This window comes from Eurosta solidaginis, chromosome 4, assembly GCF_040869045.1.
Source record: "Eurosta solidaginis isolate ZX-2024a chromosome 4, ASM4086904v1, whole genome shotgun sequence".
Lineage (NCBI taxonomy): Eukaryota > Metazoa > Arthropoda > Insecta > Diptera > Tephritidae > Eurosta > Eurosta solidaginis.
In genome coordinates this window covers 151244337-151258786 of record NC_090322.1, presented here as the reverse complement: position 1 = coordinate 151258786, position 14450 = coordinate 151244337, and the positions used below count along the sequence as shown (strand labels likewise).

Sequence of the window (14450 nt, the reverse complement as noted above, 5' to 3'; positions counted from 1 at the left end):
TGTAGGTTTATGTAGCTGTATTTTCATTGTCTGTACGACAATGAATATACGTATACAATTGTATTTGTATACGCATATATATATATACATGTAAACTAATACATTCTTGAAAATGTTCCCTTTACGCTGCTGTTTTTGTATGCAAGCTGAGTATCGACAAGAAAACAGTCGCAAACAACATTTTGGCGCGTCTTGACATGAGAAATAAAAAAGCGCTGTTTTATATTTGAAACGACGCGTTTATTATTATTATTATTATTATTCTACTTATTATCTATAGTTGCCATTGTTGCAGTTTTCTTGAAGCATTGCTTATGCAAAGCGAATTTTTTTGTGGTTTTTTAAATTACTATCGTTTGCTATGCTGCGCTTCGTATTTTGTGTTTCGAGTGTTTTGTGTAAGTAAAAGTAGCTGAAAAAAATAAAATAAAGGCAATATATAAAAAAAGTGAGTTAGTTAGTGGAAAAAATCAACATAAAAATGAAAAATCGTTTAATTAAAATGTAATAAAATATAACGACCAAGTTTTCAGTACATAAACGCAAACGTTTAATACAATAAAAAGTTTCGCCCTTTAAGCACTTATCACAAATTTTCTGCTTCACCGGTTTATGATGTTTGTATTCGTTTGATTTGTTGTTCCTTCTTTTGTGAATGTTTGCTTCCTTTTGCCTTGTTGGCCGATAGTTCAATGTTCGCTGAACTCTTGGCGCTAAATGCTAAATGACTTTTAGCTTTAGCGTCAGCTTTGTATGTATCTGTTAAGATATTTTTGTATGTTTTACTGGAAATATGTTTCAGTTTGCGGGTGCATAAATTGTTGCTTACCAATACATTAGTGAAATCAATTGTGAGCAAATTGCGAAGTAATAATAATAATAATAATATTAATAAAAAGAAGTAACGAAAAGTACCATAAGCAAATAGGAATGGGAAATTTTTGGTGCAGATGGATATTAAATATATAGCCAGTAGTGAGTTTTGCTGTTAAAAAATTTGTTTAAAAAATTTTAAGACCTCATATGGTTTCCTATTTGACAAGATTCAAATATTTGATGTATTTTTAAAAAGTTCTATATTGCAAATGTGAAATAAAGTTTTAACGAATTTATTTATACTAAGTATATGTTGCTTTTAAGACAGTCATTTTATGTACCTATGTATGATTCAAAAATAATGTTTTCCAAAGTGGTCACAAATTCTAAGATGTTAAAATTACGAGCATAAGAAGGCCTATCCTACACTAGACCTTGGTTGGGGGACCATCTACCTCAAAACGTTAGAGGCATTATGCAGGCTATAAATGCTTAGCATTATGGAAGCCCTCAATGCAACCCCAACGACTGCACTGTATGCCATTCTGCACATTCCACCTATAGACCTGGTGACAAAGAACATAGCGTTAACAACTGAAACAAAGGGGCCATGTTAGTATATCGTTATCAACTTCAGGATTAACAGACTACCTGATTTCATTCATAATACTCTAGCATTCTTTAGACCGAAGTAGCAGCCAAACCAAAGAAAAAAAAAAGCGCAAGAAAATGGTTTAAACTGCAGCCGCTACTATTTTATTCTGACAATTTTATATGACTGCAATTAAGGCAATGATCTCTCATAGTTCAGCATAGCTTAAAGTGATGTGAGTGTAGGCAATGTCTGGAAAATCGAAATAGGGCGAAGCGCGCAGCTTTATTGTGTGACAGGGCATATGGAAAAGATGAAAATAAAAAGCGCTTGAACAAGCTAGTCCCAATTAGAATGTCGAAGATCTTATGTTGGTCTTGGAAACTTAGACTAACGAAGTTATTTTTATTATTTAAAAGAAAAGACGTTAGACTCATGACGGGTATTCTGGCTGGACACTGCCTTCTGGCACCATAAGCCTAAAAATTAAGCTAAGTCAGTAATAGCGCATATGTGGAGGTGTGCGCTGAAGGAGGAAACGTTCGAGCAAGACAGCTGACAGCTCTAGCAGCAGTAACTGGCGTAGGTCTTATAAAGCATCTAGCATTTACCAAGAGCATGGAATTTTTGTATAGCTTAGCTGATGGTTTTTGATAGAGTTTCTAAGTTTAGTTTTTAAACAAATTTCTGGTAACACTACGGATTTCCTCAGTCACTGTGACGTCCTCACCGAACCGTCAGTTCAAATTAACCTAACCTAAAAATCATGCGTATGAAGTGCAATTGATATCACTAAACAAAATCCTGTTCACTTTAATGCCAACAATTTATAATAACAGTGCTTGTATTAGCCCAAACTTTTCCTAGTTCTGCATTAGCGATAAATAAAGATAATTCTCATAAAGATTTATTGGGTCACTTGGGTCACCAATAAGAGATGTTAAAAATTTAAAAAGTTGTATAATCTCCCCTTTGTATGCTTAACTGTAACTGCGGTTAAAACACAGGCCGACAAAATTTCAAAAAAGGCCCGACCAAAAAATGAGCTAATATTTTTCACAAGGTCTACGGTCCCTTTAATCTCAGTAGTGATCCAGTTTTTTCGTTTCGTCGAAGGAGTTTAGCAGCTCCCAAAATAGATCTATACAATAAGCAAAAAATTATAATAAACAATTTATAATGAACTATTAATAAAAAATATATCATAACCATAATTACAAAAAATTATTGCTAAGGCCTTGATTTCCATTCGATCCAGCGATCTAAAAAATTCAATCAATAGACTGACAAGAAAACAAAAAAATTGTTAAAACAATATTAGTAACAAAAAAGTAAGGAAATCTAAGTTCGGGTGAAACCGAACATAACATACCCAGCTGTACACTTGAAATGCTGTTGTTGTTCGTTTTGTGTGCTTAATAGTGTTACAAGGCTGCGCAATAATACATTTACATATGGTTCTATTCTGAACAAATTTTTCTTCGAGTTGTGGCTCCCGAAACGTAGAAACTTGCTTAGTCATAAAAGGAGCTGTGCCACGCCCATTTTTTTAAATTTGAAGTTTTTCCTATTTACTGTTATAAATCCACTTGGAAAATGAAATACCATTGCTATAGAGCTTTTTTGCAAAGATATAACTTATTTTATTCGTCCACAACCCTTTAAAAATCTTTTATATAAAAGTGGGCGTAATCCTTAACCAATTTCGTAAATTTTTCTTCAAAGCATTCCTTATAGTGAATGAAACCTCTCTGCCGAATTTTGTTACGATAGGTTTAACGATTTTTGATTTATGATTAATAATATTTGTAAAATTGATTTTATCATAAGTGGGCAGTGCCACGACCATTTTAAACTTTTTTTTCAAATTTCAACATTCTAGGTGTATTATTTACTAAACAGTCAGGTTTTTTGTGTTTTCCAAAATGTTATATATATAAAAAGTGGGCGTGGTTATCATCCGATTTCGCTCATTTTCAATACCAATCTATTCTTCTATACAATCCAGCAATAAGTTCTCCCGGGATGTATTATTATGTCCCGGGAGACAGATCATCTTAGTCAAAGAATTAGATTCAAGGCCAATTTGTTTCGTGTCCTTTTTAATTTTTTCTACAAATTGCCGGGACGTAGATTCCGTGTTTTACGGCAACTCTGCACGGCATCTGCAAGGTATATTAGTTTTCACTGAGAAACTTTGGAACAACTTTCTTCTAATCGAAAAAACTTATTAAGCGTGAGCCCAGGATCTTCGGTGTGGGAGGCGGAGCATGCTGCCACCACAACACGGCGGCTGCCAAAAATATTTCGACGAAATCACAAGCGAGGCCAAGCACTAACAGATAACACCAGATCGCATTTTAGTTGAACCCAGTGCCTTGATAGCCGCTTGGCTATTCGAGTAGATGATAAATTTCCCACTGCATCCTAAGTTGCGAAAACTTCCTCCTGGAAGACGCCGAAGTATCAGCCAACTTAAATTTACGCACTATATTTGGTTCTTGACAAAAGACCCCCCACCAACCTTTCCGACCAACTTCGACCCATCCGCGAAAAATTTAACTGGCACATTATGAGTCCTCTTCCCCATTTCTCTCTCGAGGGAATGACTGGGGCGAAAGTTGCAATGGACCAGTTCTATGCTATTAATTCAATTCAGCATTTCAAACCAAGTGTGATTTCAAAGATTGTTTTTCGACCATGATACTGGCTTAGTTTTAACCAAGTCGTCGATGATATGATATGTTTTGCAGTTTTCTTTCAACGATGAACTTATTTTCTGTAACTTTTAGAAAGATATTAAATTAAGACGTATACTGGATCCTCTTTCTCTCTTTTAAATGACTCCCATATATAAACAAGTTATATGAGGTGTGAAAAAGGCTTTAAAGAGGGATTATTATCATTGCAATACATATCAACATTCGATGGCCAATATTCATCATCGGTGCAAGAATCGTTGCTGCTGTGTTTCCTATTACTTATGTTCGTATTAAAATTTTAATGTTCCTGCTTCCCTTTGACACGCTCGTTGCCATGACAATATTTTTTGTAGCTTCCTGAATAGGAACATTACAAATTTATTGTTGTCGGAAATGTTACAGCTATTTTTTTGTGTGAACATTTCCATTCAGCATATTCATGCGACTTTATTTATTTATTTATTTATTTATTTATTATTTAAAGTCGACGACAAACTATGGTCGACTGCATAATATAAAAGATATATAAATATACAACTCAAAAGATAAAATTTAAGATATATCGAGCTTTCAACAATGTTATATTACAAACAAAGAAATATTAATGAACATTACTATTTAATTTCAGAATATAATAATAATAAGAAATATGAGCAGAAATAAGATCTTATGCCGAAATCTTATACTGGCGGAATGCATCAGATTCCGCTCAGCATGACTTCGGAATGCAGTGGATTCCAATCTCCCTGTTGGAATGCAACAAGATTCCAATCAGCATGTCATGGGAATCCGGCAGTGCTAAGAGTAGTGTAATGAGGATACGCCATCACAAGGCATAAAAAAGTAACATGACCTGTGTTGTTGGAATGCACCGGATTCCAATCAGCTCGATGCCTGACCCATAAGATTATACTGCCGGAATGCATACGATTCCGGTCAGTGACTCTTGAAAAAGCATGTTTTTTACGTTGTTGGAATGCACCAGATTCCAATCAACACAGTACTGTCTTGTTCCTTCTTAATGAGACATGTTGATAAATGTTCCTCCATCCTTAAGCGAGATAGTTCCTGTTTTTTATCGAAGGAATAAATGCCGGCAAATTAAATTAGCTTGTATCTCTTAAATTAGATAGGCAAGTATTGCATTACGTATAGTGGCAAAAGTATATTCAAGACTGATGCAGCTATACAAGTCATTGTAGTGCGCGCACCAGATAAGAAGAGGATTATTTTTAGCAAAGTTTCGTCGACAAAGGGGTAAATAGAAAGGAACGTAGTGTCTGGATACTCTAGGGGGAACCGCAAAAAACAAGCGGCTGAGGAGGTCCGCGGAATCAATTTCTCCAATAATGAGCTTATGGATGAACAATACCCCCAGTAATATTCTCCGATTTTCCAGAGTGGGTAAGTTAATAAGAAGAAGTCTACTTCTGTATGGAGGAAGGTGGAGACTTGAGTCCCAATTAAGGCCGCGCAATGCAAATATCAAAAATTGCTTTTGAACTGACTCAAGACGCTTTATATGCTTTTGAGAAACAGGGGACCAAACGCATGAGCAATACTCGAGTATTGGACGAACCAGCGATGTGTAAAGAACCTTAGTGAGGTACGGATCATCGAACTCTTTAGCCCATCTTTTAACAAATCCAAGTAAACCCAACGCTTTGTTGGCTATAGATGAAATATGCATGTTAAAATTCAATTTCGGATCAAAAAGGACACCTAGATCATTTGCAATAGATATACGCTCCAAAGGCGTACCATCTATTACATAAGATTTCAATGCTGGCTTCACTCGGTGAAATGTCATATGCTTACATTTAGAGCAATTTAAAGCTAATAAATTTGTTGTGCACCAACATTGGAACGAGTCAAAGTCGGCCTGAAGAAGATCCAAGGAACTCAAATCGGTAGGACAGTAAGTGTAGCAAAGTTTTACATCATCCGCATACATTATAGTATGGGAATATAATATTGTCTGTGGCAAGTCATTAATGAAAAGGGCAAAGAGCAAAGGGCCTAGATGACTTCCCTGGGGTACGCCAGAGGAAACTCCGAACGATTCCGACAGATTGCACTTGAACAGGACTTTTTGGGTCCGGTTAGAAAGATAGCTTTTCAGCCACATTAATAGGTGAAACGGAAAGCCCAGTAAATCAAGCTTATGAATAAGCAACACATGTTTACACATGTTTTTTATTTTCCTCTGAAAAAGGCTAACAACAATAATTTCATTGGCAACGCTTATTTTATGTTATTGGCTGCAAGAGTTGTTGTTGTGATGCTATGTTGATATAGTTGCAATGTGCATATGTATATATATATTTACATTATGGTTATAAAATTGTGCACAGATAAATGTGCATGCATGAGGATCGCACGGTGGGATATTTGATCAACCTAGCTGTCCAAAAGTCGATTTTTCAAAATTAAAAATTTTTTTAAAATATAGTCCGTGGCGTTCCTAGATGTCCACTGAATAGTATAAATACCCCAAAACCCATATGCAGCGTCAACGGAGCTAACCGCGCATTTCTAAATTGTATACAAATGGTGTGCAGTTCGAGGTACTTTTGGATGAAAAAGCAATATACCTTTTTAACCTAAATACTTGCTCACTTGTTTAGCCTCATTCAAATCTAGTTCCATTTTATTTTAGGTCAGGTAAGTGTATTTTTAATTCACTTCTTAACGAATTTAGGGAAACTTCACTTATCATACACCTTCTACTAACGTTCGTATCGCAAAATTGTTGAATAAATAACTCCAATATTCAATAAAGCAAAATGGTCTTTATTATACTACTTTGAAAGCACTTCATAATAACACTTATACTTCGCAACCAATAGCGTGCTTAAATCAAACTTATTACGGAATAGTGAGCTTCTGCTGCTTTTATACTCTCTGCCCAAATGTCTAGACGTTTCTTCTGCTAGAATCCTCTACCTGGCGTGTATTTGTAGTGTGGAACCATATGCGTGTGTATATGTGAGCGAAGAAGTAGCTGATGATGGCATGCGTTTGTGAGTATCTCTCTGCCGTTTGTATGTATGTGTGTACATGATTATTTATTTGTTTATGCAGATACACGTGTGACAGATTGCTTTATTGTTGTTGTGGCGTTATTTACTTAGTAGCAGATTAGTGATGTGAGTATCATTTAGTGTTACTAATATTCGTAATAATATGTTAGATTTTTTAAACTGCATGTTTTAACTGAGTCATTCTACTTGTAATACCAATACTTTTCAATATTAGATTTTTTAAAAACCTTGCAAACAAAACGACATATATACCTTTTCATGGCAAATCATGTCAGTAATTTTTTGGCAATACAGAAGCTTCTGTTTGTTTCAAAGTTTAATAATAAAACCGGCTGCGCATACCCGCGATTTTTTGAGTGGTGATCAATTTTGTTGGCATATCTCATGAAATTTTTTTACTTTAGAAAAGGTGGAACCTCGTGAAAAATCCTCACTAAAAACACCTAGGTGAAAAGTCTTCAAATGTAGTACTATATCGATGTACTAAATTGTATTCAAGTCGGTTAAGCCGTTTTCGAGATGGTAGTGGATATGCAAAGAAACATAAACAAGTAAAGGTGTCTAAGTTCGGGTGTAACCGACCATTATATACTCAGTGTGAGCTTCAATTGCAAATTTCATTTCAGATAAATTACTTTTCTACATAACACGTGGCACCGGCTGTTTAAAAAAAATGTCTCCCCATTTCCTCTTACAATATATCCTTATAAGTGAAATATCATTGATTCAAAACTATTTTTTTTAAGTTATAGCTTATTATTTTCGTCTACGACCCTTTTAAAAATATTTTATATAAAAGTGGGCGTGGTCTCTAACTGATCTCGTCCATTTTTACTTGAAATATTTCATGCTATAGGGAAAATCTGTGTACCCAATTTCATTACGATCCCTTATATTTTCTTCGAGTTATGACTACCGAAACATAGAAAATTGCTTAGTCATAAAAGGGGCGGTGCCACGCCCATTTTTTTAAATTTGAAGTTTTTCCTATTTATTGCTACAAATCCACTTGGGAAATGAAATAACATTGATATAAAGCTCTTTTATGCAAAGATTTAGCTTATTATATTCGCCCACGACCCTTTTAAACATCTCTTATATAAAAGTGGGCGTGCTCCTTAAACATATTCATAAATTTTTCTTCAAAGCATTCCTTATAGTAAAGGCAATCTCTCTGCCGAATTTTGTTACTATAGGTTTAACTATTTTTGATTTATGATTAATAATATTTACAAAATTGATTTTAGCACAAGTGGGCGTTGCGACGCCCCTTTAAATTTTTTTTTCAAATTTGTATCAACAGTCTTAATATTAGTCCACACGTCAAATTTCAACATTCTAAGTGTATTATTTTCTAAATAATCAGTTTTTTTGTGTTTTCCAAAATCGTATATATATAAAAAGTGGGCGTGGTTATCATCCAATTTCGCTCATTTTCAATACCAATCTATTCTGGATCCAGATAAGCTCGTGTAACGTGGTGAAGATATCTCAATATTTACTCAAATTATCGTGTTAACGGAAAGACGGACGGACGGACGGACATGGCTTAATCAAATTTTTTGTCGATATTTATGATTTTGATATATGGAAGTCTATATCTATCTCGATTCCTTTATACCTGTACAACCAACCGTTATCCAATCAAAGTTAATATACTCTGTGTGCAAAGTATGCTGAGTATTAAAGGAAGGTGAGGTGGCAACTCTAAGTGGCAACCCTATTTAAAAATGTCAATAGAAATGCGCAGTAAAATACCTTTTGTTTGATATCCATATTGACATATCTCATATAATGCCAAAAAATTACCCAGGGCCCATCCGAAATCGTGGGCCCGATCCATAGTAGTTCTGCACAGAACAACGCGAATTTTCTGCTAAATATTTCCTTTTAATAACAATGAAAAAGACAACCAGTTTTTGAACAGACATAACTGCTGTTTTAATTTTGGCCCGCTAGATTGATCAAATACCCCACCATGGGCTGCAGCCTCACAAAATAATATTTAATTTTGATTATGTTCACTTATTAACGGTACTCTTATTCTGGTTTGTTTATATAATATTGCTTGCATGTGGGAAATGTAATTAATCTACGTATACATTTTAATTAGCAATGTGATTTAATCATCCATATAGCAAAAATATCTGTCTCTTACTAGAGGTTTTCGCCGGCCTTCTTACTTTAAAAAGCTTAATTTTTTTATACTCAGTTGAGCAGAGCTCACAGAGTATATTAACTTTGATTGGATAACGGTTGGTTGTACAGGTATAAAGGAATCGAGATAGATATAGACTTCCATATATAAAAATCATCAGTATCGAAAAAAATTCGATTGAGCCATGTCCGTCCGTCCGTCCGTCCGTCCGTCTGTCCGTTAACACGATAACTTCAGTAAATTTTGAGGTATCTTGATGAAATTTTGTATGTAGATTCCTGGGCACTCATCTCACATCGCTATTTAAAATGAACCATATCGGACTATAACCACGCCCACTTTTTCGATATCGAAAATTTCGAAAAACCGAAAAAATGCGATAATTCATTGCCAAAGGCGGCTAAAGCGATGAAACTTGGTAGATGGGTTGACGTTATGAAGCAGAATAGAAAATTAGTGAGAATTTGGACAATGGGCGTGGCACCGCCCACTTTTACAAGAAGGTAATTTAAAATTTTACAAGCGGTAATTTGGAAGTCGATGAAGATATCATGATGAAATTTGGCAGGAGCGTTACTACTATTACTATATATGTGCTAAATAAAAATTAGCAAAATTGGATGAAGAAACCGCCCAGTTTTTAAAAAAATTTTTTTTTAATTCAAAATTTAACAAAAAATTTAATATCTTTACTGTATATAAGTAAATTAAGTAAAAATTCATCTCCAGTAATGATATGATGCAACAAAATACAAAAATAAAAGAAAATTTCAAAATGGGTGTGGCTCCGCCCATTTTCATTTAGTTTGTCTAGAATACTTTTAATGCCATAAGTCGAACAAAAATTTACCAATCCTTCTTAAATTTGGTAGGCGCATAGATTCTATGACGGTAACTGTTTTCTGTGAAAATGGGCGAAATCGGTGGAAGCCACGCCCAGTTTTTATACACAGTCCACCGTCTGTCCTTCCGCTCGGCCGTTAACACAATATCTTGAGCAAAAACCGATATATCTTTACTAAAATCAGTCCACGTACTTATCTGAACTCACTTTATCTTGGCATAAAAAATGGCCGAAATCCGACCATAACCACGCCCACTTTATCGATATCGAAAATTACGAAAAATGAAAAAAATGCCATAATTCTATACCAAATACGAAAAAAGGGATGAAACATGGTAATTGGATTGGCTTATTGACGCGAAATATAACTTTGGAAAAAACTTTGTAAAATGGGTGTGACATCTACCATATTAAGTAGAAGAAAATGAAAAAGTTCTACAAGGCGAAACCAACAGGCCTTGGAATCTTGGCAGGAATGCTGTTAGTGGTATGGTATTTATAAATAAATTAGCAGTACCCGAAAGATGATTTTCTGGATCACCTGGTCCACATTTTGATCGATATCGCGAAAACGCTTTCACATATACATCTTAGGGCCAACCGCTTTTAAAACCCTCATTAATTCCTTTAATTTGATATCCATATCGTACAAACACATTCTAGAGTCACCCCTGGCCCACCCAAATGGCGATATATCGAAAAGGCGTCCACCTATAGACCTATTGCCCACTCCCTCTTAAAATGCTCAGTAACACCTTTCGTTTGATACCCATATCGTACAAACATTCTAGAGTCACCCCTGGCCCACCCTAATGGCGATATCTCGAAAAGGCGTCCACCTATAGACCTAATGCCCACTCCCTCTTAAAATGCTCAGTAACACCTTTCGTTTGATACCCATATCGTACAAACATTCCAGCGTCACCCTTGGTCCACCTTTATGGCGATATCTCTAAAAGGCGTCCACCTATAGAACTAAGGATTACCCCTTTAAAAATACTCATTACCACCTTTCATTTGATACCCATATCGTACAAACATTATAGAGTCACCCTTGGTCCACCGTTATGGCGATATCTCGAAAAGGCGTCCACCTATAGAACTAAGGATTACTCCCTTTTAAAATACTCATTACCACCTTTCATTTGATACCCATATAGTACAAACACATTCTAGAGTCACCCCTGGCCCACCCTAATGGCGATATCTCGAAAAGGCGTCCACCTATAGACCTAATGCCCACTCCCTCTTAAAATGCTCAGTACCACCTTTCGTTTGATACCCATATCGTACAAATATTCTAGAGTCACCCCTGGCCCACCCTAATGGCGATATCTCGCAAAGGCGTCCACCTATAGACCTAATGCCCACTCCCTCTTAAAATGCTCAGTAACACCTTTCGTTTGATACCCATATCGTACAAACATTCCAGCGTCACCCTTGGTCCACCTTTATGGCGATATCTCTAAAAGGCGTCCACCTATAGAACTAAGGATTACCCCTTTAAAAATACTCATTACCACCTTTCATTTGATACCCATATCGTACAAACATTCTAGAGTCACCCTTGGTCCACCTTTATGGCGATATCTCGAAAAGGCGTTCACCTATAGAACTAAATCCCATTCCCTTTTAAAATACTCATTACCACCTTTCATTTGATACCCATATCGTACAAACACATTCTAGATTCACCCCTGGCCCACCTTAATTGCGATATCTCGCAAAGGCGTCCACCTATAGACCTAATGCCCACTCCCTCTTAAAATGCTCAGTAAGACCTTTCATTTGATTCCCATATCGTACAAACACATTCTAGAGTCACCCCTGGTCCACCTTTATGGCGATATATCGAAACGGCGTCCACCTATGGAACTAAGGATCACCCCCTTTGAAAATACTCATTAACACCTTTCATTTGATACCCATATCTTACAAACATATTCTATAGTCACCCCTGGTCCACCTTTATGGCGATTTCTCGAAAAGGCGTTCACCTATAGAACTAAAGATTACCCCTTTAAAAATACTCATTACCACCTTTCATTTGATACCCATATCGTACAAACACATTCTAGATTCACCCCTGGCCCACCTTAATGGCGATATCTCGAAAAGGCGTCCACCGATAGACCTAAGGCCCACTCCCTCTTAAAATGCTCAGTAACACCTTTCATTTGATATCCATATCGTAAAAACAAATTCTAGAATCAGCCCTGGTCCACCTTTATGGCGATATCCCGAAATGGCGTCCATCCATAGAACTATGGCCTAATCTCTATTAAAATACTCTTTAATACCTTCCATTTAATACACATGTCATACAATCACATTCCAGGGTTACCCTAGGTTCATTTTCCTACATGGTCATTTCCTTATTTTGTCTCCATAGCTCTCAACTGAGTATGTAATGTTCGGTTACACCCGAACTTAGCCTTCCTTACTTGTTATTTAATAAAATAATATTTAAAAAAGGTTTTGTTTGTATGTATTAAAGTAATCAACGTTTTGGCCATTTCGGAAAGATCCGGCGTTTTTTTCCTTAAAGTCTCGCGGATCGTTCGAAAAATTTTAGGAGTAGCTCTTTGCGGAGGGACTGTTCTTCGTTCATTTACTCCAGGGAGCCTTCTTCGAACCTAACCCCGGTTTAAGGGACTGGTACTGCTGAGTCTGCGAAAAAATTAAGTACTTATCCCTAGAACACGAAACCTCTTTCTTTACTATTTAATACTAAACCTGGCCTGTGAGGCTACATTAAAAAAATTTACAAATTTTCATGATTAAACAAATTTTTTTAAAAAAAAAAAGATTTTTCTTGCAGAATATCGTGAAAACAAATAGTCGAGTCGCCTCACAAGTCGGAATTTTAGTGTTCTAGGGTTGAAATGGTCACACTTTTCTCTGTATGTCTCGTGCAAAACGTAGTTTTACCGAAGAAGATGTTCAGAGCTAACTCCTAATACTCGTTGTCGACAAAATTTCTTTAAATCATTTGTGGCTCCTTGCTGGTCACGAACAAAGGCGAATTATGGTTGCTATTAATGGTCTTTTAATACCCATGGCTCTGTGGCATAGTTTTCACGATTAGCACTATCGCTGGCCTATTGTTGATTTCGCCAAAATGTTTTTTTCGGCTGTTTTAAGAGCTATAAATCCCGATGTACAGTATCAATCCTGTTTAACACCATTCGATAACCCGCCTCCTCGTCCTCACACCATATGCCTTCAAAGAAGCTGTACGACTACGACTTCCGACTCATACCTTCGTCGACGTCACTTTGCTAGAAGCTCTAGGTGTAGCTCTGAAGACTTTCTAACGAATTTTTTTTTTTCGTGCTATGCTGCCGAGCACTACCAAAGAAACACGTTGAAACGTTATTTGGCTAAGGATGCCGCCCTCGAAATCATAAGCAGTCCAATTGGATATTATTGCGTAGGTTAGGTTAGGTTGAACTGGCTGGTCCATGAGGACCTCACATAGATTGATTGAGTCCATAGTGTTACCAGAAGTTTGTTTGGCCTATATCTCGAGACCCTAGTCACCAATAGGTATGAAAGCTACCCTGTACTAAAGCACTCATCAACAGCTTTCATTTGATATCCATATTGTATAAACACAATCTAGGGGTGCACGTTTCCACTTTTTGTCCTATATCTCGAGACCCTAGTCACCAATATGTATCCTGGTCCACTTCCCGGAAGAAAAATTATCCGACATTTTATCCTAGATATAACGCTACCTACATACCAAATTTCAGGCAAATCGAGCCATATATAAGATAGTTTGGAATAAATCGGTCCCTGGTCCACTTCCCGAAAAAAAAACTTTTCACAAACACTCTCCGGGTTCCTACTAAGTTATCCTGAAAATTTGAATAAAATCTGCGTCGTAGTTTCGGAGTCCATAAGCCTCATACAAATAAAGAAACATACAAACATACAAACATACATACATACATCCTATTTTATTATACGGTTTTATTTAGCTTGAGTTGACAGGCTGCACGGCCGTTGTGAGCGAATCTTGTAATTAAAATTTAAGTAACTTCCCGATAAGCTAAAAGCTTGAAACTTGGAGTGTAGTTCAGAACCCCATGACAATGAAATAAAATGAAAAAAATCGCCGTTAGGTGGCGCAAGGATCGAGATATTCACAAAACTCGTATTTATGGTCCGATTTGGCTCATATTTGGAACCCATAATACATGCAAGAATAGAAAGCGACCTATGATGCCAGATTTGGCTCATATTTGGAACAAATATTGCATACAGTCCGGTAGAAGTGACATCAAAA

General features: G+C 36.2%; 1 protein-coding gene across 1 annotated transcript in view; it reads left to right on the top strand.

Moving 5' to 3' along the window:
- The first annotated feature begins 205 nt into the window (after positions 1-205).
- LOC137250502 (inactive dipeptidyl peptidase 10) overlaps positions 206-14450 on the top strand; it is a 768065-nt gene continuing 753820 nt past the window's right edge. The window contains exon 1 of the mRNA XM_067783411.1: positions 206-398. The gene's annotated coding sequence lies outside the window, so the exon portion shown is untranslated. The remainder of the gene's footprint in view (positions 399-14450) is intronic.